General features: G+C 35.5%; 1 long non-coding RNA gene across 1 annotated transcript in view; it reads right to left on the bottom strand.

The window, feature by feature from the left end:
• LOC125184564 (uncharacterized) overlaps nt 1–23,484 on the bottom strand; it is a 52,299-nt gene extending 28,815 nt beyond the window's left edge. Inside the window, exons 1-2 of the long non-coding RNA XR_007168780.2 lie at nt 23,406–23,484; nt 9,007–9,130 (exon numbers count right to left, since the gene is read on the bottom strand). This is a non-coding gene — a long non-coding RNA (uncharacterized lncRNA). The remainder of the gene's footprint in view (nt 1–9,006; nt 9,131–23,405) is intronic.
• Between the last annotated feature and the right edge of the window lie 254 nt (nt 23,485–23,738).

The raw sequence follows: 23,738 nt of genomic DNA, 5'->3' as shown, positions 1-23,738 counted from the left end.
TAGGCTATAACAAGAGATCATGGCATAGAGAAAATTAACTTTTCTTTTTTTTTTGATTTGCAGTATTCTGTCAGATTATATTTATGTTCTTTAGGCCTCTACGCATCCAGAAACTTAAGAATAATGAATAAATCTTTGAAGATTTGCTTTGTAGTTCATTAAAATTAAGTTAAACTACTTTAAGAAATATTTGTATTTCTAACCACTGTGCATATGTTGTTTTTGCTGAATTTTAAACCACATTTCTCATTCCAGTCATGTTTAGCCATCACAACAATAATACCTAACTATAATTAATAATTATCTCAACTATCTTTCAGGACATTAAATAATGCATCATGATTTACAAACCCCTCTTAATTTCAAATAGTCTTTATGGCAGTTGGTTAATAAATAAATGTCATACAGTCTTAAATATTTATAAAATGTAGATTTCTTAAATTAATAGAGGTTAGACAAAAAAAAAATGGAGGTGTGGGGAAGGTTTAAATAACCAATTATTATGGACCAAATTCAGTCCAAAAATATGGGGGCAAACTTTACTATGATCATTGGACTCTATTTGACCAACGCAATAATGTTCCTTATTTGTTAGATTCAGTAGCCTCTCAAGTAGAACGTTTTGAGCTTTGAACTCTTTAAGGTTTTGAATTCTTTGAATTCCTTATAACGGTTTAGCATTTTTGCCTAGGACAATCTTTCTGGTGACAGATTATGTGAAACAATAGCTACTCTGTTGCCTTTATAGTAGAAAGGCACTGAAAAAGTACATAAAATTTAATTTGCTGCAGCATACCGCCTTTTTCTCTTGTAGAAATGCATTCACTCTTTACACGCTCTAGGAAGGAAGACCTTTTTTTTTTTTTTTTTTTTTTTTAAGTAAAGAGGAGATAATTCCCAAGAAGTTTCTCAAGCTCTTTTGATTTTCAAGGAGAAAGAATTTTGAAATGAAAAATACTTACTAATCATACTGTTGGAGATTGATTTGAATCCTAGCCATACGTCGGACAGTAAAAAAAAGGAGAATACTTTGTGAATGGGAATGAGAAGCGTGAGATCATGTAGGGAAAGGAACAAGGGGAGCTTTCCCTATAAGATTTTTTTTTCTGGAAGATTCTCAGACATTACTTTTGGTTTGCTGAAAGATCTCCCTCTACCCAGGAAGCTAGTTGTACCATTACCCCATTTCAGTAGGTCCTGACCACACTGCTCCTTTAAGCTCCAGTGAAAGGCTTGGTACTTGAATCATTTTTAACTATCAGATGAATTGAGCAAAAAATAAGAAGCTAGGGCATATTTCATTTTACTGTCTCTAAACAAATTAAGTTTTATCTGGAAAAGACTGCTGTGATCAGCACGAAGGTTTTATGCTTGCTATTTCTCAGGATGTCGAGGATGGGTTTCCATGAGGATTCGTTACTTGTTTTTTCCTTGCAATCAAGCAAAGCCTATTTTGTGCAGAAACAAGGTTGACTAAATCCCTCTTATACAGCAACACAGAGTACATGAGCAACACAGCACAAGGCGTATTACAGCCTGCATAATAAATTTATTGAGGCCTTTATTTTCCTGTACATTTTAAATCTTTTCTTCTCCCGCTTGAAGATTATATTCATCCTGAAACATTACCCTTCAAGTGTTAAAATGACAAGTGCTGATGAAGGTAAAGCTGATCAGCTGCAAGACTCCCACTGCTGCACATTATAAAGTTTCTGTTGTTCAAACAGCTCAGTTAATTATCCAAATGTGAAGGATATCAGGAGGGGACCTGCTGAGCTTTACAGCTGACTTCCAGGGAATTATCCATAATAGAGCTGTTATAAGAAAATTGTGACAGACCCAACATACAGGGACCTCTGCTTACCTCTCTTGAGGATTTGTGCAGGACCTTATAATCAAACAGGGAATTAGGAATTTCCGCAGAATCAAAGGGAAGCTACATTTTGTGGGGGAAAAGCAGTGCAATCAGCCTCTCAGTGTTTTATCACATAAACCCAGAGAGGATTCCGGAGTCACACATGTTAATTGCCTGCTGTAAAGATGACTGCTATTCCTCTGGTGCCAGTGACTACTTTCTCAAATTTAGGTTCTTAAAATGACTATCATGCCTTGTCCATAGTTAAAAAATACAGTTCTGGCTGCCTCTATGAACGTGTTTTGAAAAGCCATATGATCTCTTTCAAAAAGCACTCATAATGGGTGTTCAACTGCCCATAAATATTTTAAGCTGTTATAGTCAACATTTGTGCACCTGAGACAAACAATCCCACAGCAAAAAGTCAGGGTGAGGAAGCTCCAGTGAATACTGAGAGTATGAAAGACTGAGTAATATTGAGGTGAATTGGGTAAACATGGAATCTGCTAGAAAGAGTCCCTAAAAAACTCAAACCTTTGATAAATCCACACACACTTGCTGATATTGCAACAGCTATGACGCTTGACTCTATTTCATGACCATAGTCAGTTGGTCTAAAACAAAAGATCTCTCTGTTCCCTCTCTTTTTCACTCTCCCCTCCCAAAAAACATAATTTGTGTACATAGCACAATGCTGTACAATGCTAGATAGCCCAGGGACTGGAAGCAGAATAGTAATATCATCTCGTCTCACTTAGCAAAGACAATATGCCTTTTTATTTTTTACTGTTTCCAATAAGCACTCATCAGTATAGCTGCATGGTATTGCATTCACCTGTGTCGGCATTCCCTGGCTAGAAAAAATGGCATAGCCTTGTGATTAAGTTTTGCAAGAAGAAACCGAAAGCATCAAGGAGGGTCCTAGTGAGGAGTGATATTTGAAAACTAACAGGGTCAGATTATCCAAAGTAAATAATTAATATTCCATGCCATGCAGAGGGAAATAATACTATTATCATTTCTTACACCAAAGCTCACTGTTACAATTAAATAAACCTTTATGAGAGACCTATCACCATAGCATCTATACGCCATCAATTCATAATTTCTACACATTCATAATTTTTTTCCAGAAATAAAGTATCTCTCTCTGAAATATTATTTAACCTTAGTATAAGTTCTAAGTAGGTGCACCTAACAGCTTCTATAAAATGATGTGGAGTAGAATGAGTGATTTTGGGTTTGATAATATCAGTGAAAGTTATGCCTTATTACTAAAAAGTCATAAGTGGGATGGTATAGTAATGGAATACTAATAGAAACCACATTTCCATAACTGAGATAATCCATATTCTGTAGTACCACAGGTTAATTTGCAAAATTAATTTGATGTGATAAATGGGTATAAAATTGTAAGGCAACTATTCAAAGCCAAAATCACTGAGAAGTTTCTCTGCTATAACCATTCAATTTATTATTTTTCTTCCTTCTTTCTGTCTATACTTTTCTCAGATTAGGAGATTGAAAACTATATAGATTTTGTTACCAAATCCTTCAGTGGTAAGATTAGAAAAAGGACATCATTATCCTGGCCACAAGCTGGTTTAGCTATACTAATTCCAGCATGGCCACTTGTGTCAGGCACATCATCTTTCACTGAATCTTGGGTCATGGACCTTGACTCAAGAATCAGCACAAGGTTCAACAGACTAAGCATTGATGGTGTTGCCTGTAGAAGTCTTATGCTAAACCTAAGAATTTAGTGGAGTTCTGACATTTGATAAATTCTTCCCAGTCTGCTGTCCCATTCTAAATTTACTGCTTTCATTTACTCATTGTATTCTGTATACTTCTGCTTCTCCTGACAAAAATTCAATCATGGAAATGATCATATTTCCCACCAGGACAGAGAATTACCTCCAGATGACCTCCAGAAAAAGTCTCAGATTAAGCCAAACCCAAGCATCAGCAGTGAAATGCATCAGAAGTTGGCAGGCTGTGCTGAATACTGCAAACCTCAGAAGCCACAGTACCACAGTTCCCTTACAGTATTCCATACGCTTACATCTACTTTTGAACACAATTTGGTAAAATAGCATAACATGAATAGGATAGTGACACATCAAAACACATACACAAGAGTTTTGCTCAACTCTTTCTAAGACAGTTTAATCTGACTCAAAACTCTGCCTCTGCCTCAGAGCAACATATTCACTAACCTACTGACATGGCTACTCCTCCCTTATCTGTGGTCTCATCACAGATCAATGAAGAGGAGGAGACATAGGCCTCCAGCCAAGCCATTGCTGAGCATACCTCCAACTATTACCATGCATCTGAATCCCCCAAATGACAGGCCCAATGTATTTATCTTATTTTCATAAATTTAAGTTGTTGAGAGCAGGTCTAGTTCTTTCAGCCCAGAGCTTGACTGTCAGCTTGACTGACTGCAAATCCTCTTCTTACAGAAAGCCCCTCAAGAATAATTGCAACAGCATGGCAAACGGTTTTAAAGCAGTGACTTGTCTAGCAATAATTCCCCTTGTGCTCATGCTTATATTATAGGAGTCCTTTCCTTTGCTTACAGCAGTCTCTTAAAGGCTTCAGTACTGCTTAACCTTAAAAAGTTCCTGGCTGCTTGTCTCTTCTTGCTGTAACAATTTCACTCACTGTTTTACTAATCCTTCTGTTATTACACAGTGTTTCATAAACAGTATTTGCATATAGCATCACTGAGGCATTATACATACAACTGTTAAAATAGCTGTTGGTAGAAATCAATATTTTCTGGGTGAAACTGCCTACTTCATGGCTTTTGCAGCATTTTGCAATTTAATTGAAACTGTAAAAACTTTTTTTTTTTTAAAAAAAAGCAAGCTATCATTCTGGAAGAAAATAAATCACACATTTTTTAACAAATAATCCTGGGTGATTCATTACCCAAGCCACTCAAGAAATGCAAAATTATTTTCAGATTTTATGTTACAAGCTTGAGACAAAGAGTTTAACGGTATTGTTCACTAGACATAAAGCCTAATATGTTTTTAATGCTATTAAGAATATCTTGGCTGTTTTGACAATGTCTTATTACAATTGATGTTGCTTTAAACTTCAGTCTACACTAAAGAAATGTGATTAGCTGTTTGCTCCTTGAGCTTTATACCTGAATTACTCTTCCTCAATAACTTTTTATTTCGTTAGCATGCACAGACTTCTGTAAAGAACATTGTAAAAGCAAACTTTTTGAAAAATGTGTATGTTAAAGTCCTGTCAAACACAGGATCTGAAGCTGATGTAATTTGCAAAATCACTGTAGATTAAAAGGCCAAAGTTCCAGTTCCAGCCATTATGAAATACAAACGGGGCTCATAGCAGGAAGCTCTGGTATATAAACAACTTGAGCAAGAGTTATTAGCCTGGGAAACCGTCTAACTAAAACTTAGAGCTATCTTACTGGTAAAGAACATGTTTAAAATACTTGGAATATAAAGCCACAACTAAAAACTTTGTCACACTTTCATTCCATTCCACATTCTCCACAGCAGTGGATTGGCATTCCAATTTTTGTCACTCCTAAATTTAGAGGATTAATGGATTCTTCCCTTCAACTGCTGAGTCAAAAAGACAATAAACCAAAGCAAAAAAAAAATTTAATTAAAATAAAAATGGTGCAGAGAAGATTTTAATGAAATGCTGTGTATTTTCCATTTCCTAAATATAAGTACCAAACATAAATGGGAAAAAAATGCATTTTATATAAAAATAAATTTTGTTTTAAAGTTAATTTTCATTTCACTTTGTAAGAAAGATAAAACTCCTTTCATAGAATTTCTTGAATCTTTGAAAATGAATCCCTGCTATTTCTGTTCAATAGCCCAGTGATCCAAGAATTCATTCACTCAGAACAAGAGGCTTTAGAGTTCAATTCCTTCATCCACAGTAGTGAATTGGAGCCCAGTTTTCTTGTGTTTCGTGTTTCATGACAGTACTTCAGCCACCAAGCTATTAATCATATGCAGATTGTAACACTGGGAATTATTGTCTTAGAAGGTGGGCAGACCAAATGTCTTTGCTCATTATGGTTGTTTTGTCCTTCTGAAAAAAAAAAAAAAAAAAAGAGAATTTTGACTCTACCACCTGCACTCTAGCAGATTTCACATTCCTGAGTGGTAGCTATTAGCAAGACCAGAGAAGATGAAAGCTACTAAGTAAAAGAAAAAATGGCAACAAACACTGTTTTTAATTTAGTCCTAGCAAATACCTGCCTTCCTTGTCCTATGAAATTCTGAGATTGTATCTTTTTTTTTTAATAGAAAAATTGCCTTCAGTGATATGCTTAGCTTACTGCTTTCCTCTTATCAACCCATTCATGTCATGTAACTGAAGATAGTTGCAGTGCTGTTTTTGTGACCATGAAATTAATCTTATTCTAACAGGAATGTATGCAAAGTCATTAGCGTTTTCAGCAAATACATCTTTCTTTTTGCTTCTTTTCTAGAAGTAAAATTCTTTATTGTAATCTGCTCCCTCTGAACTATTATTAAAACATCTCATTTTCAGGCATCCGTGTAAGTAAACAGGATCTTCTGGAGGAACAGACAAGGTTTTTCATGAGAAAGAATTGTATGGCTGGTATATTTCCCAAGAGACCACACAAATTATTTCTAAAATACACCTGGTATCCACCATCAAGGAGAATAAAAACCTAGCCGTTTCTCATGAAACAAGGTCTCTTGAGGGCCAGCTCTCAGGGCTGCCTCTCTGCTATCTAGCTAGTTTTTCATACTAAATTCCTGAAACTGAAATTGATTTTAATCAACTTTTTTTCAACTCATTCCACATTCACTCACTCTCTATTTTTATTTATTTATATTTTAAAGTCCAGTGGTTTTGAGATATTGCCTTTCACATTTATAACCTCAAGGGCATTTGAAGTTCTGATGACATTGTGATCACTAGACTTTAGACGACTCTCAACTTTTATCTTATTTATCATCCTTGTCTTATTTCCCAGCAATATTAGGAGTAAGTATAAAATAGCCTGTACTTTTACTGGATAGTCCACAAAATGTATCAGAACAGAGTGTTGCATTACCTCCAGGAAGCGATACCCTTTCTTATCAATTCCATAATTGCCAGCCCAGTCAATATTAACTAATTGAATTTCCAATGATTAATGATCTATCCTTTTTATAGGCTTTCCTTATCTTCTTCTTCTTTCTAAGTCTTGCCTAGGAGGCCTATAACAATTTTCAGTGATTTTTAGGTTTTAATTTGCCTATCTTTCATCTTCATCTAAACTGTCCCTACTCAGGTGTCTAAACTGCATATGCCATTTATTTCTTTTAGTCAAGTAAGGTTCTTCATACATATTGCCATATGTCTTTCTGTCCTGCTGTGTCTATGTCTTTTACCACATATATTTATCAAGGCATTTCAGTCTTTATTTCATTTCTTGAGACATATGTATGAAATGAATATTAGGACATGTTTATGTACTTAATTAACATTCTATTTACATAGAGGTGTACTCTTATCAGAAAGCTGACATACATTCCTAAGTGTCACAAAAAAGTATTCTAAAAATGTATGTGCTCTTGAATAAATGAAGTATTTTAAAATGCATGGTTTTACTGGATAGTCTCACACAAATGAAGGCACTTATTATTCAATAAAAGCTGTAGATGGTCTTCTGACCTGCAAAATCTGACACTACAGTGCCTAATATAAGGGTGTTGTATTTGAAAACAATGGTTTCAACAGGTTTGTGCTTCAGTTTCTTTGGGTGCATAATGGGGTTGAGAAAACTTTTCTACTTCACCTGTAGTGTTACATCTATAATTGCCCTAAAATACTGAAGATATTTTTACATGACAGCAGTGCTATTTAAAGAGCCAATGACTAATATAAAGTAGTAGCTGTTATAATTTTGAATGATTACACCAAAATCAGATGTAGAAGCTGGAAATATCTGACCACATCATGTATTTACACTACTTAGTCCTAATTTTACCTAACAGCATGAAACAAGACCAATCCATAGGCAAAGACTTCTTTACCTATGAAAAATTCCATTTCATTCACAAGGCCAAAACTTTATAGGAGACGAACATCAAGTTTGTGCTGCCATACATGCAACAAGCACCCTCAGTGGTCACCCTCAATGTTTCCTTCGTGCTGCATCTGAACAATTTTAAGCAATGAATTAGATCATTTTAACCTGTGAAACTCGAGCAATGCAGAAACCTGAACTCATGAGACTACAGGTTTGTCTCTGATAGAAATCTTTTGAATGTCACTAAAAGATTTAGTGTTACTTACCTGAGCCACTTACATAGCATTACACAATGATACCTTGATTTGTTTAGCTGAAAGCTTTGATACTATTTTTACATCTATCACCTTGGAATCAAAATGTGAATGGGTGGTTGTTCCCTATAAAACAGAAGTGCTGGATTTATAGCCTTGAAGGCTGACACGCTGTTCACAGTCATTGACACGTACAGTTCAGCAGTAAAATGCTGGAGTTTTCTTTTACTGTCCTGACAAGACACCTCACTCCTGATCTGGAAAGAAATTACACACAGTGCCACACAGATCTCCCCCCACACGCCATAATTTCTTCCTAAGGAGAGTGATACTATCTGTGCTCTTTTGTAGTTTTTGTGATGTAGGTGTAAGACCACTCATTCATACTTGTTAAAGTAATTGGTCAAAATGTAAGTTTAAGAGTTCTGCTATAAAGACTCTCTATTATATTTGCTATAAATTAAATGTGCTAGAATAAATCTAATGCTGGCATATCAAAATTTCACATATGGCTCTGCTTTCACCATCAAATATGATGGTAACAGAAAAAAAACCAAATGTGGTAATTATGCACATCATCATTAGATTCAGACTGACAACCACATTTTAAGATATATTCAGTCCCCAAAACTCAAGCATTTTATTTTGAAATCACTTTAATGGCAAATATTATTTAACAGGGAGATGTCTGCAAGGTTTGCTTCTATATCTTCTCTACAGTATATAGCAAGAGAGGTAAATACAGACATGGAGAAAGGGAAGGAGTCATCCCACGTGATTTTGTGCTGTGCAATTGGATAGGCTGAACCTAAGGGCTCGCAAAATAGCCTGGGAAGTCTCACCTCAGAGCTTTTACTGGAGATTTTTCACTTCTTCCTTCTGTTGATGCAGCAGTGAAAACAAGGCACTGTCAGACTCATCCTTTGCCAGCCTTGGACATGTTTTCAGTCACTTGCAGTGAACAATCTGAAACATAAAACAGCCTTAAGCTCTGAAAAGGAGTGCTAGATCAGCCTTTATAGAAATTGTAAGAGGCTAAAAGAAGCACAAAGATAAACTAAAAAAAAAACTTTTGCATATAGATCACTGAGTTGTCTTTTAAACACTCAGCTCACAACAGAGTATATTGCCTTCATAAATATTTAAGACAGTAGAGGACATATGAAGTCTTCAGTGTTTAAATAGTGCCATCAGTGGCATTTCTAGTTGTTTAAAAAAATAATAATAATTCAGGAATATTTATTGAACATTCTGTGAACTGCTAGACTGCTAGTGGCCCTTGCATACATACATTTCTCTTCATAACCTGAAATGAGTGTGCAAAAATAAGCAAACTGCTTTTTGGCTAGACATTTTTGATTGCTCAAAAATATTCTCAAACCTGAGTTGACTATTAGGAGCAATTGCAAAAGAGTATAGAACAGTGATTGGGATCCCCTTGAGCATAAACACAGACCAGTCTGGGCACAGGATACACTCTGGAATGAGGTGTATTGCACTGCAGAACATTTGTTGCCAGGTTAGATCATTTTTACTGACACATACATGAGGTACTGTTAAGTAACAGTAGACATGATGCTCTAATAATCCAGCTGCCCTAAAGTAAAGCAACAAAAAGAAGAGTAGACTAGCTGCAGGCCCGGATTTTGGAGATGATTTGAAAAGGTATTTAGTTCCTTTAATGGATCAAAACCTGTGTTATATGTCAAAAATCACTCACAAATATTATACACATATCAAGTAGTCATTGTATTACCTGGACTAACAGCCCCTTTTTTTTCCATGCTAAAACACTTTTTTATCCCCTAATACCCATCAGAATGATGAAATTCATGCAAAAGTACTTGTTACTAAACACTTATATTTGCAGACAGCAATCCATGCAGTTCTGGAGGCCTCGCAGCAAGTTAATGAGGTTTGAGTATTCAATAACTGAGATAAAACCGACTCAGAGAAACAACAGAGCTGTCAGGCTGTCATTTCTAACAGACAGCATAATGAAACCTATAACAGAGGGCAGTTAAGAATAAATGCACAATAATGATCTGGTTGGAAATAACAATCTGCAATCATTTTCCTTATTTAAGGATAGCCCTTCCTAACTCAGTGAATTTTTTATGTATTTATTTATTTGACAGCTATGCAGCAAAACCAGTAACCACATGGAATAAATGTGTGTCTATTGTAGCATTTTTTGCAGGCCATCATTTCATTTTAAAGACAAATTCTCCAGAAGAATAATTAAACTCCATGCAATTGAAGTATTACAGCAACAGTAGCTCTTGCAGGGCTGAACTGTATTTAAATATATACCATTTGAATTCTGACCTCAGTGCTCCCAATTGGAAGATGACAAAAAATAAAAATACATAATTGCTGAATATCAAATCTATTGTTTGGATCTACTCTGGACACACAGAAAATTGTATGTTCATTAGAGAGAAGATGTGGAAATTGCTCTTCATCAGAAATGAGCTTCCCTTCAAGAATCTGAGTCTAGGGGAAGAAATGAAACTGAACTCCTCCTCCACCAAAAGGAAAATCTACATACTTTTCCTCAGGTGTGCCTAGCATTAAGCAAACCTTCCAGTGGGTCCTGAGGCATCAGCTCCCCTATCATGTCTCTATGTGCTTCTAATGCACCAAAAATCTAGACTGCCACAGACAGTGGCAAAGCCTGGGTGTAGGTTTCCAAGCCCCCTTATCCGGAGGAAAGGTAGAGGGGCAGGCCCTGAACACAGAGAAACTGGGAGTGGCTGCAGCAGAACCTACTGATCGCTTCTGTGTAGCGACAGTCATAAATACCCAGCATTTAATGTTCTGGGGGCTCTTATGCTCTCTTTCTCTTATTCAGCATACATTTGCAACAAAGGAAAATGAATAGAAGCTGTTACAGCATTAATCTAATCATTTTTTGCAGTAAATAGATATTACCAATTCCGTTTTTTCACCACAGACCGTTAGTAGTTCACATCACTGACAATGGATAATAATGCCCTTCAGCTCTGCTATAAACTAAGAAACCATCTTTGTACAGCCTAATTCCTACAACACAATTAAATCATGGAGAGACAATACTTAATGTAACAGAGCTACATATTTAGTTGAAAGCTAATTCTTCTAGTGCATAACATGAGAAGTGCATTCAGACATTTTCAAAGCAAGATGCAGTCCTCTAGTCCCTCAGCTTTCACTGGAGTGAATGAAAGACATGTGGACTATCACTGAGTACCAGAACTGTGTGAAGGTATCATACCTAACAGGGCTTACTATCCTTCCAGGACCATCAATAAGAAGACTCTTGCTGGTTATCCTCACATTATATAGAGTCAAATTGGAAATAACAGATTAAAACCATTATCACTTACTAATATTATAATTATGACTTCCTGTAGACTCTGCTTTTAAGAGAAAAGTACAGTAAAAATCTGTTTTAATTTAAATAAGCTTTCTGAAAATTAGCTGAGAAATATAGCAAGTCTGCTCAAAAATTGTGTGCTCTTTGTACAGTTTTTGTATGTATTATGGCACCTTCTTCCTGAATACTGTAAGAATGTCAGATTTTATAAGCACTTCCCTACAGCTGCAAATATCAGGGATTAGAAAACAGATGTGTGGTATCTTTTTATATCTAAGAATGTCTCTGTACTTCCTACTTGGTTTAATGTGAAATACGATATGTAATTATGATCTTTACTTGTGCACAAAAGTATTTTAGAAAGATGCAGTTTGTTTGGTTTCCATTGTTATTTACATTACTGTTATAAAATACCTATTATGCATAATGCTATGTTCAGCTGAAAAAACAACTACAAGATGCACTCAAAGTTTTTAGGTTTGGGGTTTGGTTGTGGGTTTGTTTTTTTTTTCTGGTTGGTGGGTGGTCTTTTTTGTTGTTGTTTTGGTTTGCCTTGGTTTTCTATTATTAGTTCAGACACACACATTCAGGTACATTGGGACTACTGTCAGAAAAATGTTCCCATGTCCCTGGAGCGTCTCCATAGAGAAGTCATAGAACAGTGTTTGCCATTGTTGCCAAAATTAGTCATTGGTTTTCATTTAGCTGAACTGACTTTCCCTTTGATTAAAAATAAATAAATAATTAAATACATCTTCCTAGCCACCTCTGACTGGAATCCATACCTTCCTTCGCCACATAAAGGAAAAACTTAGCTGACATTTTCCCCTACATATGGGAACATCTGCAGTGTTCCCTTGCTCATCAAACTTTTACATGTAGTATCAACTTTAAAAAAGTGTAGACCTGGGTTTCAGACCATTGCAAAATGCTAAAATAGCTACTGAGAGTACAAAAAGTCCTTTCCTCCTACCAACAGCTCATGCAATTTGTTAATTAAGGCTACCAGGAATATTTGTGGGTCTAATTTCACTTGTCCTGAAATTGCATATTTAATCTTTGAGCATGTTAAAAATAAAAAAAAAAAAATAAAAAAAGAAGCTGCTAGAAGGAAGATGAATAGGGCCCTCTGTTTTCTCTCTCTCCTTTTAACCCAAGGTTTAAAAATACAAAAAATTTAGACTCATATCCTTCCTCTGTGTGAGATGACCTACCATAGTGATGAAGGCTTTCTAACTAGACTTCATGCTAAACTGAATAATTCACAAATGCACTGATAGATGTTACTTTGTGTGAGCTGCTTCTACTGGATCCCCAAAATGAAAACGCTATAGTCAGGAGCCTGGGAAATTTTCCTGGTAGGAGGCATACGATGGGTAAAAACTGCTGAAAAGAGATCTGAAACGTGGTCTTCTATTTCACAGGAGAATACCTTAAGCTATGAGATATTGAGGGAAATGAGGATAAATTGTCATTTTCACTCTTTGGCAGTTTTGTGAATGTAGTCCTTCATTTCCTGGCTTTTATTGCAACTGTTGAAACATTTCTCAGTATTTCAAAATACTGTTTCAGCACTGCATTCTCACTTCAGCATTTTGAAAGTGCATTTTTGAGGAACAAATCATGTAAAAGAAAAATATCATTCAGCTCAACTTCTGAGAGGCTTGATTGCCCTCTATTGTCATTATCTCATCTAACATAAGTTTCCAAAGTTATAGCATATATAATTTGGGGTGCATAGCAGAAGATTATTAAGTGTATTCTTTAAAGCTGACTTGAGAGCTGATCAAAGAGTTTTCAGTATTTTTTGAAGGCAGAATAATATTGTTGCGGTAAAAAAAAAAAAAGTCATTCTGATCAAAACACTCAATTTTTCAAAATAATTGCAAAATAAGCAATGCGGCAACATCCTAACTTCATAGCTATTAAAAAAAAAAAAATGAAGCCAAAAACTATCCTGAAATGCTGTGAAAATGGCCTCCTCCTCCTAGTAGTAAAAAAATAAACAAACAAGAACACACACACACCATTTTCCAACATGAAAATTGTTTACGTAATAAGACTGCATAAAAGATTATCTGTGTGCACTTTTCTCACACTCTGATAAGGTACTGAGTATCACAGGAAATTTACTTTAATTTTCACTTAACTGAAGAGAACTGTACACTATCAGTGTTTAGAAAGATATGGAAGTCCTTAATTCTAACACCAGAACATGTGGATGTTCTTCCACAAGCATTAGGATCACCTGTGTCTATGACTATTTTCCTTTGTCCTTTATTAATTTTCTTTTCTTTTCTTTTCTTTTCTTTTCTTTTTTCTTTTCTTTTCTTTTCTTTTCTTTTCTTTTCTTTTCTTTTCTTTTCTTTTCTTTTCTTTTCTTTTCTTTTCTTTTCTTTTCTTTTCTTTTCTTTTCTTTTCTTTTCTTTTCTCTTTTCTTTTCTTTTCTTTTCTTTTCTTTTCTTTTCTTTTCTTTTCTTTTCTTTTCTTTTCTTTTCTTTTCTTTTCTTTTCTTTTCTTTTCTTTTCTTTTCTTTTCTTTTCTCTTCTCTTCTCTTTTCCTTTTCTTTTCTCTTTTCCTTTTCTTTTCTTTTCTTTTCTTTTCTTTTCTTTTCTTTTCTTTTCTTTTCTTTTCTTTTCTTTTCTTTTCTTTTCTTTTCTTTTCTTTTCTTTTCTTTTCTTTTCTTTTCTTTTCTTTTCTTTTCTTTTCTTTTCTTTTCTTTTCTTTTCTTTTCTTTCTTTTCTTTTCTTTTCTTTTCTTTTCTTTTCTTTTCTTTTCTTTTCTTTTCTTTTCTTTTCTTTTCTTTTCTTTTCTTTTCTTTTCTTTTCTTTTCTTTTCTTTTCTTTTCTTTTTTCTTTTTTCTTTTCTTTTTTCCTTTCCTTTCCTTTCCTTTTTTCCTTTCCTTTTTTCCTTTCCTTTCCTTTCCTTTCCTTTCCTTTCCTTTCCTTTCCTTTCCTTTCCTTTCCTTTCCTTTCCTTTTTTCCTTTCCTTTTTTCCTTTCCTTTCCTTTCCTTTCCTTTCCTTTCCTTTCCTTTCCTTTCCTTTCCTTTCCTTTCCTTTCCTTTCCTTTCCTTTCCTTTCCTTTCCTTTCCTTTCCTTTCCTTTCCTTTCCTTTCCTTTCCTTTCCTTTCCTTTCCTTTCCTTTCCTTTCCTTTCCTTTCCTTTCCTTTCCTTTCCTTTCCTTTCCTTTCCTTTCCTTTCCTTTCCTTTCCTTTCCTTTCCTTTCCTTTCCTTTCCTTTCCTTTCCTTTCCTTTCCTATCTTCTCTCTGACATATTTTCCATGAAATTCTCCCTTAAATAAAATAGGAATTAACCTTTAGCTCATGCTCAGGGAAAGTTAAATTTTCATGTCTGGAAGTGGGCAATTGCACAATCATGCATGTCTCTTATAAATACAGCACGTCTCAGAGAAGAGATGTTCTATGTGTATTTTTTTTTTCTTTTTCCCCTGTAAAATAATATTGGTAATACAACACAAAAAAAACCATGCCATTTAAGATTCCCATTGCAACAGATTATATGATTTCAGGGAAGAAAATAGATCCTTTTAAGGTCTGTAGTTACTTCCTCTTTAATACTGACCTAACTACATTAAGTTCTGGTTGCTACTCCAGGTCTGTAATCGAGGTTGCATCATGGAAGGAGTGTTGGGACCTTTTCTTCTGTCATAATCTTAACACAAAAAGGAGCATTAAAATTCTCCAAAGGGCCTTTTACCTTGTTTTGAAAAAAATCGTTCTTAGAACACTACTGTCATTTCTATTTTAAAGTATCATTTCTAGAAAGGTGAGGAAAAAGACTAATTGTATTGATCTTGGTGCTGGAAATATGAGTGAGCTATGAATGACAGCTTGAGAAATCCTAATCGATATAAAAAGAGAGCTTTAAAGATCATTTAATTGAAGTAGAGTAAGTAGAATCTTACATGGTTTAAATAATGTCAACAGAAAAGTTACTGTTTTCAGCTCAGTACACATGATAAGACTTTGAGAGTCATAAGCACCTAATACCATCTCAGGAATTTAGTAGTGGGTAAAGATTAAAGCTTACTGTCTCCACAGGGTGCTGAGCTCTTGATTCATGTTTCTTATAACATCAAGTCCGGATTATTGTAATACCCTGTTTGTAGGCCTCTTTGATACAGTGGTTTGCTGTTCACGAGCTTCAACATGCACAGATTATAACAACTCCGATTGTCAGTGGAATTGAACTGTATCAACATCCTACCAGACTTGATTGCCTTTTTGTCAGATTTAACATTATTTTTGAAACATGTGTTACCTATGTGCTTTTGGAGCATTTTTCAACTTTTTTTTTTTTTTAACTAACTTGATGATTTCTCATTTTCTTTGCTGCATATTATGGTGACCACTGGATGTGCTCTCCAAATAATGTGGAATATAGTTAGAGAAGCTCTCAGACTGGGATAAATACTATAAACTCTACAGAATAAATTTCTTAATGCATGTTTTGCATAAAATAAGAATAAAAAGAAAAAGATATAATATATAAATAAATATATATATATTTATATATATATTTATAATATATATAATAAATATATATATAAATAAAAAGAAGAGAGTAATCTTTTTAATTATCATTCACTGTGTCTATCCATCAAGAAAAGAATATTAAAAATAAAATCAAATATTTGGGCTTAATTTCAAAGAATTCAGCACTCCCATAACTACTGTGAATTTCATTACAAAGTATTCTAGTTAAATAAAAAACAAAAATTGAGTAAGCATTTAAAACCAAATCAACATGGACTGCAACTCTAGCTCTAAAAAGAAATAAATATATACAACAAGAATGAGAAAAAGAACTGAGTGAAATTCACTATGAAAAAAAAAAAGTTTATTTAACAATTAATTACGCTCTTTCAGTGGGTTGAAATGTTACAAAACCAAAAACTGGGAAACTACGGTGTAAGTCCTTTTTTTTTCCTCTGCTATATATGAAAAATAAGCAGATAAGTAAGAAAAAATTCATATATAATGTCACAGAATGTAATGTCAATTATCTGTAAATATCTGAAGGTATAAACAATTTTGCACATAAATTATTCAGCTTAGTCTATGAGAATGTAATTACATTTTTGCTGAAAATGAAGGGAAAGGAATTACTGTAAGCATTGCAAATGTCTCACAAAATGACAGCAGCCTTGCACATTGGAATGGGCAAAATACTAGACAATGTGATGTCTTGAACAGTCTTGTGTTATAAGAATCAATTGAAAATTAATATATAATCCCACCTCTAGCATCCAAGATTTTGTTATACCTCTGAAGTTTCTCATTCTCAAAAGAACAACTTATCTCTCCAAAGCAACCTGAAATAATATTTTCCTAAGTAGTATGCAGTATTGCAGGTAATAAAAATTTTAATATTGTTGAGATTTTTTCTACGATAAATAAAATAAGACATTAACATGCATCCTTCAGAAACAGAAAAGTTGGAACATTTAAATATCTATTACTAACCAACAACATCATTTGTGGAGGTCTTTTCCTTATAACAGATCTTTGTTTTTTTGTTTTTTTTTTTTTTTTACTAATGACTTTATTTTCTGTTTTCGGAGTGTATGATATTGGCTAAGATGCCACTCTGCCATTGTGAGGAAGAGAAGACATTACACTTCTGATTTTTCCCTGGTTTTAATTAAAATGTAGGCATATTTCCAAGACTGCATGTACTATGAAGAACATGAGGTCTATAATAAGTGCCTATTCCAGTTTGTGAAGCCCTAGTCTAATGAATCTGTATAAAACTGAAAACTGTGAAGTGCTATTTATATAATATGAAATAATTTGACTATTGAAAACATTTCTAAATATGTACCCACCTGAAAAAATACATAAGAAATGAATCTGTTATTTTGTTTAGTTTTTATAAGAAAAGCTTCCTTGTCACAATAATCAGCACAAAAAAAAAAAGCTTGAATCTTGAGAAATGTTTTTCATACAGCTTGTATAAGTTTCATTCTTAACTAAAATATACATATAAAGCTGTGAATATACAATTAAGATCCATCCAGAAAAGAAAAATAAACTATTTTATTTTGCATTGTGTGTGATGAGAAGGTTGTGGGCCATAAGAAGTCATGACATACAAGTCAGATGATTTAGTTCTAGCTTTGTACATATATTTACCTGATTGCCTTACAGCTTCAGGTTTTATTGGAAAAAGTTCACAATGTTGGTCTCAACCACAAATACTTGATTTTAATTTACAGACAAACACACACTTCTGGGGAGGGAGGGGAGTCACATTATAAATGATCCCTGTTAGTTGCTCAGAATTGGTGTCACAATATACCAATATAATCTGATAATACACACACAACTACAAATCTCAACTCTTCCACAAACCAAAGGATTGATTATAGTTAAACCAACCTAAAAATGATTTTAAAAAAGGTTTTTACTGTCCTATATATGTATCTGCAAACCAAGAACCTAGTGACAGCACCATTGGGTGAGTAGGAAATTATCCACTTCCCTACCTATGGCTGACATGTATGGAAATGACCCTAAAACATCTGAGAGTATATTAACTGCCTAATGTACGGGAAACATGTTAAGAACATTCAGTTTTCTTTAACTTTATCCAGTCAAGAATCTTCATATCCACATTTAGAAAGCTAAGAAGAAAAAGGAACAGGCAAAAAACAAAACTACTTATTAAAAAAAAAAAGGCAGAATAGAATAGAAAACAAAATGAGAATGAAACTCTATTGAACAATCCTGCATTCTTATTTGTTTTGAATAATATCTATCATTTTAAGTAACCACTAGAATTTAGCATTTTATTCATGACATTTTATTCATTTTATTCATGGCAGCTCACCAGTTGTATAGGAATTAATGGAATCTTAAAGCATAGTACAGTCAGCCTGGCCCCACTAAAGTCAACAGCAATGATGTCTTTGATTCCAGCAGTAAGAATTTTACCCTGAGATATTTTGCAAGGATCTAACAATTCTGATGGAACTAGAATAGAGAGGATTGTAAATTGCTAGGTGAGAATGGGTAAAACCAAGAATATTAAACAGAAACAGTAAATTAAAATGTGACTGTTTTGCTGTTATCTCACTGTCCCTATCTGCGCGTGTCCTCTCTCTCTCTGTTCATCCCACTACTCACGGTACCATCATAAACTGAGACAATGAATTCTCTAAGACAGCTTCTGCTTTTATATTATTTGTTTGTAAAAATCTTGATAGAGTGGGACCCTTCTCTTTGACTGCAGCTCACAGGTACTAGAAAAAAAAATATGACTGTAACTACCAAATTAACATCAACTTTACTACTTCTATGACCAAGTGACGTGCTTGGTGGATGAGGGAAAGGCTGTGGATGTGGTCTACCTTGACTTCAGTAAGGCTTTTGACACCGTTCCCCACAACATTCTCCTCAAGAAACTGGCTGCTCGGGGCTTGGACTGGCGTACGCTTCGCTGGGTTAGAAACTGGCTGGATGGCCGGGCCCAGAGAGTTGTGGTGAATGGAGTCAAATCTGGTTGGAGGCCGGTCACTAGTGGTGTCCCCCAGGGCTCGGTACTGGGGCCGGTCCTCTTTAATATCTTTATCGATGATCTGGATGAGGGCGTCCAGTGCACCCTCAGTAAGTTTGCAGATGACACCAAGCTAAGTGCGTGTGTCGATCTGCTCGAGGGCAGGAAGGCTCTGCAGGAGGATCTTGATAGGCTGGAGCGATGGGCTGAGGTCAACTGTATGAAGTTCAACAAGGCCAAGTGCCGGGTCCTGCACCTGGGGCGCAACAACCCCAAGCAGAGCTACAGGCTGGGAGATGAGTGGCTGGAAAGCTGCCTGGCCGAGAGGGACCTGGGAGTATTGGTTGATAGTCGGCTGAATATGAGCCAGCAGTGTGCTCAGGTGGCCAAGAAGGCCAACAGCATCCTGGCTTGCATAAGAAGCAGTGTGGCCAGCAGGTCTAGGGAAGTGATTGTGCCCCTGTACTCGGCTCTGGTGAGGCCGCACCTCGAGTACTGTGTTCAGTTTTGGGCCCCTCGCTACAGGAAGGACATGGACGTGCTCGAGCGAGTCCAGAGAAGGGCGACCAAGCTGGTGAGGGGTCTGGAGAACAAGTCTTACGAGGAGCGGCTGAGGGAGCTGGGCTTGTTCAGCCTGGAGAAGAGGAGGCTCAGGGGCGACCTTATCGCTCTCTACAGGTACCTTAAAGGAGGCTGTAGAGAGGTGGGGGTTGGTCTGTTCTCCTACGTGCCTGGTGAAAGGACGAGGGGGAATGGGCGAAAGTTGCGACAGGGGAGTTTTAGGTTGGATGTTAGGAAGTACTTCTTTACCGAAAGGGTTATTAAGCATTGGAACGGGCTGCCCAGGGAGGTGGTGGAGTCACCATCCCTGGAGGTCTTTAAAAGACGTTTAGATGTAGAGCTTAGCGATATGGTTTAGTGGAGTACTTAGTGTTAGGCCAGAGGTTGGACTCGATGATCTTGAGGTCTCTTCCAACCTAGAAATCTGTGATACTATGATACTTCTAAAGCTCTAATAAATGTTCCGTTTTATCAAGTGCTATTATAGAAGTAAACCTGTTAAAACATTCTCAAAAATATAAAGAAACAAATTATTTTAATTAGATACGGATGGCCAAATACACTCTTAAAATCCAATTTTCTGCTAACCAATTACTTTATTGTCAACAATTTAGACTCAACTTCTTTTATTTTCTTCTCTTCCATTTGCAATCATTTCCTGAGAGGCTGCTCCATCTACTTTATGATCAGACTTGTTTTCCTTTCCAGCAATTGCCATGTAGAAATACCTTCCTTCATTCCAGCAAGTTGTCTTTAGCATCCTAGTCTTTGCTTTCCCCAAACCATGGTAAACATTCTTCTAATCTAAATAAGAGCTTTGGTTCAGACCTGTGTAAGTGTTGCTGAAAATTCAGATTCCAGAGAGGCTCTGTATATGCCCTGCCTTGTGTGTAAACTATGATTAATACTTTCAAGCCTTTACTCTTTCCACTACAGAGGTAAAATTTAAATATAACACAGAAAATGGTACATTGATTATGGTTTGGGACATCACAGAAACATAACAACTTCAATTGCTCTTTTCCTAAATTCTAAGTGCAATATAATAGCACTTTTTGTACTCATTACTAGAGAAGTGATTCTATCATGGGATGATTACTATCTCGTATAACTGAAAAGGCTTTCTTTTGCCCAAGCTGTTGTGGATGGCACACTGATGTCATGTAAAGTAAATCCTCTGATGCCATCAACCTAAAGGCACCAAGGGAATGGTCAGGCTTCAGTCCACAGGTTCAGGCTGACATGACAGCTGTTGTGTGCCATGCAAGGTTTCCCCAGGAAGAAGGGCAAACGTTATCCATCATGCCTGTCTATACAGATACATGCAACTTTCTCACCCCCACTCCTCACCACCATTTCAGTGAAGCCAGTGTGTAACGGCACAGTGTTTCATGCAGTTTCAAACACGCAGACTGTTTTCAGTACAATTGCTTGGCTTCTTTTTTGCCTTAAATAACAATACTTTTTCTCATTGTAGGAATTCCTTCAAGAGTGCTGTCTTTCCAAATTGGTCTCTCTTTAAAATACTAATTCAGTATGATAACCTCAGATTTATACCAGAGTAACAATACAATGTTTTTGCTAGTCAGTATATAGATTTGATGACTATGTCTCAGCTGCAGACAAGCAGTTTCTCCATATCGATTTTCTGGGAAAATACTTTTTCTCTACCTCTTGTTCCTTCTTTTTATTACAACACAGATTTCCTTGGATGTTTTTTCATCTTTTTCTTTTTGCCAGCTCAACTGTTTTTCTTTGCTATAGCACTGAATACATATTTCAAAATGGCTTTCATTGATGTGTCTGCTGGATCTGCTGCTTACACAAATACAGGTTATTTATTACCTTCCTGCATTGAACTGGACAACCCCCTGAGTTACAATATGTTTGTTTTTTTTTTAAAATGATGCATATGAAGTGTCTTTCAACCAAAGTGTTTGAAGATCTGTCTAAATGTTGATCAACTGATACAGAAGTTGACATAAAGCAAACAAACAAATAAAAACCTACACAATAACAAACAAATAAAATCTCCCTTAAGAGTGGCGTGACTTCTATTACAGTAATTTACAAACTAAGTATTCCACAAGATCTTTCAGGATTTTGTTGTTGTTGTTTCACATAACATGATATCTAAAGTTTTTAAAGCAAAAAAAGAAAAGATAGAAGGAAGACAGAACCCTGCCTGCCTGCCTTCTCTTCTTGACATACTTCGGAAGGTAAATGCTTGCTTTTAAAAGAAAATAATAGGCTCAGTGCTAAAAATCCCAATTAAAGGAAGGAATCTCCAGGAAGCACTGTATCAGATGCATAAATCCCAAAGAGAAGCAGACACATCCCTGTCCTCACCACTTCCTACGGTCTGGTTACACAGCTTTTCAGACAGATGTCTGTCTTGCATGGATGTGATTGGATGGATTGCATGGATCCTTGCATGGATGTCACTCATCTTTCTTGCACTGCACAGAGTCAGCATGACAGAGTCTGCTTACAAACCAAACCCCTAACTGAGGGACACAATGACACTGCATACTGTTGCGCTGAAGACCCTTTGGGACTCTGTCATTCAGTATTATTCTACACAGCTGCATTCTGGGTTTGACAGCAAGATAATTTACTAAGGGTCTCTAACTTTGAAGTCAGTGCCCAGCTTTTGTATCAGTTCAGCTGCCAATGCTTTAAGTGATGTAAATATTAACATGAACTGCTATGGTAAAGGAAAGCCAGAAAGGCAATGGATTCTTCAGCCTTTTTCTGATAATTTTTTGCACTTCTGAGGGAGATTGCAATTTCAAGTCCTAGGCAGGAGCTAAGTTTATACTACTCACAACCTATTGCTTCCTCAGCCAGCAAACACAGAGAGATGAACAACTAAGTTATTGGGAAGAAGTAATGCTATCCAGCTCTTTAGAGTAAATCTCTAGTATATGTTTTACAGCATATATCTTTTTCTTTGTTCATATAGCCTCTCTTATTATTAAGAGCAGTGCTATTAAGAGTAGTACTGAGTCTGAAAGCCTGGCAATACACAGACATACAAAAAGAAACAATCCCCCTCAACAACTAACGCCAGAGTATCTCTGCTAAAATCTCTATGTTTATCAAACAGACCTTCTTGATTATCCCCTTTTTAGTTCCACCTGAATGTTTGCCTTTGCAAAGAAAAGGTAGAGACTTGGCCCCAAGTGTTTTTACTTTAACAGAACTCTGATTATTTTTTTCTTATTCAGTTCAAAAATAGAAGCAGATGGAGTCCAACGTCCAAGTTCTTTGGAGCCTAGAATACCAGATCTGTAAAATGGGACTAACAATAACTTCATGTGTGCTTTTATTTCAGATTTTTCAGTGAAAGTTATAAACTGCATACATATAAGCACTACAAATAGCCATAAAACAATGAATAGTCTCATCAGCTCATAAGGTAAAGTAGAAAACAAAACTGCTGTAAACAGTTATGCAGTGTTGTAAATGAGCACAGGAAATGTAAAGTATTCACTGGCATTTAACCCTGTAATCACTGAAATGCTTTGAGACTGAGAATGTCTTCTGAACAATTTTTTAAATCTTAAATGTCATGATGAAAAAACAGAGAATGCAAAGAGTGTAAGAATTTTACTGAGAGCACTAGATTGGCTAGCACTGGTAACAATAATGAATATTAAGACAAGAAGAGGAAAAATGTTGCATTTATGTGCATGGATTAAATACATCATTAAGCATTAAGTTGATTTATTTTAATTACAATTTTCAACAAATTTACCAGCCACTTACAGGTAAGATAAATCAAACCGTATGTGACTTACCTTTAAAGTGGACAGAGACTTACTCCCACTCAGGAATTTCCTTTAAATATTATTGCATATTGTGTTTTCCAGGGGCGCTTAGAAATTAAAAATATTGCAGTGTGTTAAGGTAGCAAACATTTTGGTGCCAAAGGATGCATTCAAAAACTATTCTAAAGAACATTCTGATACAGACCTTTAATTTAGCTTAGCATTCACTCTGCAGGAAGCCCAAATGCTTTTGCATTAACACACAATTGCTATTTACAAAGAAGGGATCAAACTATAATATGATAAGGACATTTTTTCTTTCTCATTTTATTTCCAGAAATCACACCTGAAACACACCATCAA

Source organism: Anser cygnoides, chromosome 4 (genome assembly GCF_040182565.1).
Source record: "Anser cygnoides isolate HZ-2024a breed goose chromosome 4, Taihu_goose_T2T_genome, whole genome shotgun sequence".
In the NCBI taxonomy this organism is placed as follows: domain Eukaryota; kingdom Metazoa; phylum Chordata; class Aves; order Anseriformes; family Anatidae; genus Anser; species Anser cygnoides.
This window is presented reverse-complemented; position numbering and strand designations above follow the sequence as displayed.